This window comes from Galeopterus variegatus, unplaced genomic scaffold, assembly GCF_000696425.1.
Source record: "Galeopterus variegatus unplaced genomic scaffold, G_variegatus-3.0.2 Scaffold9372, whole genome shotgun sequence".
In the NCBI taxonomy this organism is placed as follows: domain Eukaryota; kingdom Metazoa; phylum Chordata; class Mammalia; order Dermoptera; family Cynocephalidae; genus Galeopterus; species Galeopterus variegatus.
The window spans coordinates 63479-68320 of NW_007735483.1; the positions used below are offsets into that span (position 1 = coordinate 63479).

General features: G+C 42.3%; 1 pseudogene; it reads left to right on the forward strand.

Annotated features, from left to right (window-relative positions):
- Positions 1–571: 571 nt before the first annotated feature.
- On the forward strand, positions 572–2262 carry LOC103609236 (annotated as a pseudogene).
- Positions 2263–4842: the final 2580 nt, after the last annotated feature.

Sequence of the window (4842 nt, forward strand, 5' to 3'; positions counted from 1 at the left end):
CCTGCTCATCTTTCGGCAAATATGAATTTAAAAAAGTAAATCAAGCAGCTGGATTTCCTAACTTCACAAGTAAAGAACACAGCTGGCAATGTGGGATAAATCAATTTTGCACAATAAACACGTCTTTATTAATAAAAATCTGCATGAAGTATAAGCTGGGTGTTTCCATCATTGTAAAAAGAATACTCCGCTGAGTGCAGCATGGAGCCGGCCTGCCCATCCGAAAATGTGTTGTTGAATCTGTTACAACATGTAACTCAATCAAAATCAACAGATTATGCAAAATTATGCAACTGTGAACCATTAACTAACAGAGTGGGCATATTAACTGTATGAATGATAGCGTGATTGGCTTAAAGAATGTGACAAGCATATTTGCAAATCTTATTTTATTGGGGACAATTAAATAGCCCTTTTCAATCTCCCATTTTTCTTCTGGGTTTTATAACGGTGGTGGTGGCTTAGGTCTGGGGAAAGAAGAGTTTTCTCCCCTTTCCCCCGCTCCCGGGGGCTGCCAGGAGCCACGGTTAGAAGGTCTCCACCCGGCTGCCTTGGTATAAGCGATTTTCTGATGTGTGCTTCGGGGGGATCCTCTGGTTTTTGCCTGCCTGTTCTTATCGAAACTCACCTTGTGTTGACAGGGGACGCCCCCTTCCAGTGCTGGCTCTGTAGCGCCAAGTTCAAAATCAGCTCGGACTTAAAAAGGCACATGCGGGTGCACTCGGGGGAGAAGCCTTTCAAGTGCGAGTTCTGCAATGTCCGCTGCACCATGAAGGGGAACCTCAAGTCGCACATCCGCATCAAGCACAGCGGGAATAACTTCAAGTGTCCGCACTGCGACTTCCTGGGTGACAGCAAAGCCACCCTGCGGAAGCACAGCCGCGTGCACCAGTCGGAGCATCCCGAGAAGTGCTCCGAGTGCAGCTACTCGTGCTCCAGCAAGGCTGCCCTGCGCGTGCACGAGCGCGTCCACTGCAGCGACCGCCCCTTCAAGTGTAACTACTGCAGCTTCGATACCAAGCAGCCCAGCAACCTGAGCAAGCACATGAAGAAGTTCCACGGGGACATGGTCAAGACCGAGGCCCTGGAGAGGAAGGACACGGGCAGGCAGAGCAGCCGGCAGGTAGCCAAGCTGGACGCTAAGAAGACTTTTCACTGCGACATTTGCGATGCCTCGTTCATGCGGGAGGACTCGCTCCGAAGCCATAAGAGGCAACACAGTGAGTACAGTGAGAATAAGAACTCGGATGTGACCGTCCTCCAGTTCCAAATCGACCCCAGCAAGCAGCCCGCCCCGCCCCTCACCGTGGGGCACCTCCAGGTGCCCCTCCAGCCCGGACAAGTGCCCCAGTTCAGCGAGGGAAGAGTCAAAATCATCGTTGGGCATCAAGTGCCCCAGACGAACACCATCGTCCAGGCTGCTGCCGCCGCAGTAAACATTGTACCACCCGCCTTGGTGGCCCAGAACCCGGAGGAACTCCCGGGAAACAGCCGGCTGCAGATCTTGCGCCAGGTCAGTCTGATCGCGCCGCCTCAGTCCTCGGGGTGTCCGAGCGAGGCAGGCGTGATGACCCAGCCTGCTGTCCTGCTGACCACGCACGACCAGACTGACGGAGCCACTCTGCACCAGGCCCTGATCCCCACGGCCCCGGGTGGCCCCCAGGAAGGCTCTGGCAACCAGACTTTCATCACCAGTTCGGGTATTACTTGCACTGACTTTGAAGGCCTTAACGCTTTGATTCAGGAGGGGACAGCTGAAGTGACAGTGGTGAGCGACGGAGGCCAGAGCATCGCAGTGGCCACCGCGGCGCCGCCTATATTCTCGTCCTCTTCCCAGCAAGAACTACCCAAGCAGACTTACTCCATCATTCAAGGGGCAGCCCACCCAGCTTTGCTCTGTCCAGCGGATTCCATACCGGATTAGTGTTTAAAAAACAAAAGGAGGGAGAAAAAAGGAATGACGGGGAAAAAAATCCTAAGTAGAATTCTATAAGAGGTTTGCTCTTAATGTTTTTAAGGATTGTTGTGAATCTTCCCAGCCCCATAATAAATTGTAATTTTATACCGTTCACTATAATTTTTAACACTGTAACAACTTTGAGACCACCTCTGAATCTCCATGTTATAACTGTTGTAGAATCTCCAATGTTACCAAGATGATTTCAATTCGTGGTTGGAATTACATGCATTCGGTAGTGAATACATTGTTTGTTTGCAACTTATTTTCCAACTCTAATAAAGGTTTTTTTCCATCTCATTAAATTTGTGTAGTAGATAGTACGTCCTAGCCTCCCTTAAGCCCCCACTCTGAAATAGCCCCCAGAGTTTGGGGTGTATGAAGGACCATTTCCTACATAATGTTACATGGATACTTGACCAAAAAAAAAAAAAAAAAGTTTAGTGCTAATGAGCAAAAAAAAAAAAAAAAGGAATGTTTCCCTAATAAATTAATACCTCATTAAAATATATTGAATGTTAACGATTCTTTAGAGTCAAGATGTGATTTGGGGATGAGGGGCTGTGAATCATTACAAAATTAAAGAGAACTTGAAGAGGCAAAGGTTTTTGGTCCCCTCAAACATTATAAAAACATCTTACCTCCTTCAGTCAAATTAAATATATGTGGTACCTGAAGTGATCCATCCAGCTATCATTTTCATTTTGAAACTCGAGATGATTTTGACATTTCTGTTTAGATGCAAGTATGATGCAAGTTCCTCCTAACATTTAAGACAGAATTTTTTAGAATACCATTTTCTAAATGTTAATATCTGTGCAGATCCAGGGTCCATATGCGTGGGTTGGAAAAGTACCTAGGCGTCTCTAGAGCGTAAGCTATATTGAGGAACGGGAAATTCAAATTGTGTTGTTTTAAATTGAAATGCTGTTTGATCAGTAGGTGGCACCAAAGAGCAAGTTAGAATTACCCATGTTTCTGCCCAAAGGCGTTCTCTAGGGTTGTAATATCTCTGATTTCCCGCAAGGATTGATAAGGAGGGGAGTTCCGCTTGTGAGAGAAGCAGAGAAGCCTATTTAGAAAGTTTTGAGTATACTTAGATCATTTTTACCAGCATCATCACCACTTCTATTCTTTCAAACACATAAACTTATTTATTCTAAATTGTCATGCAGATCATCTCATTTTTACATGAACATATGATGGGGAGGGTAATTACAAACTAAGAAAATACAAAGTGTTGATGTTGAGAGTTTGCCTGTTGGAAATTCAAAGTCCACTTCCCTTAGGAAATAGCTACAGAGTGAGAGCTGGGTTTTGTCTCCTTTCTGTCTTTGATCCTTATTTGAACAAAATTCTGATGTCTTCCTCTGTTTTCTTTGCCAGAATTTATTTTTATATCAGCAATGGTAATAATAAGTTATTAACTATGTTTTTGGTAAGAAACAGCAGTATAGAATATTAGCAATTTTATTAATTTCATCACTTGGGAATTACTGTTTTCAGCTCTTTAGGAAACTGTTCAGCTATTGAACTTTAGCTGGGAAACTTCTTTTGTCACGAACTTGTTTTCTACATATTTCTTTTTTCCTAGAGTGTCCCTCTTAATGAATTTTCCCCTGGTTATAAGTGTAATGTGTATTCAAGATAGAAAATACGAGAAACAGAATATTGTTAAGAAAAAATTGAAGCTACTAATAATCTTACTGCCCAGATGAAAACATTTTAACCATTTTCATGGACTTCCTTCCAATCTCTTTTTCTATGCTTATGTATGTATATTTTCCACTCCAGTTATAATGTTGGGGTTGAATTGAGCATACTANTGAAGCTACTAATAATCTTACTGCCCAGATGAAAACATTTTAACCATTTTCATGGACTTCCTACCAATCTCTTTTTCTATGCTTATGTATGTATATTTTCCACTCCAGTTATAATGTTGGGGTTGAATTGAGCATACTATTTTTTTTTATATTCTGTATTTCATTTTATACCCTTATATGAGGGTACTTTAAGAAGTTCTTGGGAAAATAGAATTGAAAGATACTACAAATCTTTCTATGAACTTTTCGAAGTACTCTCATTTCTCCACCTAGCGGCTGCCCTCCATATATACGTAAACATTCATATTTGGGTTTGGTTTGGTTTTTACAAACTACAACAGCAAAACTCATTCCTTTTAATAAACTGTATACAGACTTGTACAAAAAGCAAACCAACAAATTCAGCCCCTCCCTATCCTCACCCCACCCAAGGTAAGCAATGTTACATTCTCTGTGTCCATACCAACATTCATACTCAAAAGATGACATAGAAAAGGGTTTTTCTATTTTTATAGTGATTGTGTCATACTTGGTACACATCTCTGCAACTTGCTTTTATAATTCCATTTATTGACAGTCTTGTGAGTCAATACAACTATGCATGCTTTTGCCAACCATTCCCCTACTTGTGGATATTTAGGTTGCTTGGGGGCTTTTTGGTTTGTTTTCTTTTTTTTTTTTTTCCTTTTTGCCATTATAAACTACCATGGTAAACATTCTGCATGATTCCTCATGTTCAGTCACTTTTTTATTTCCTGTAGGTCAGATTTCCAAAAGTGAGTTTTGACAAGTTTCTGTACTTTGTACTTGCATAGGTTTGTGTTAATTGTCAAAATTCTGGTGTCATCTGCGATGTGGGCCCCAACTCTCATCAATCCTGGGTGTTAACAATCTTTTGAAGTTTTACCAGTCTGATGAGTCTGAATGTTGATCTGGTCTTTGTGCATGTCCCCAGCTGGTGTTTGATCTGCATTTTTGGTGATGTCTCTGCACAGGCTTGTTGACCATCTGCATTTCTCTCTTCTATGAACTTATAACTCATATATAACTTATAGCACC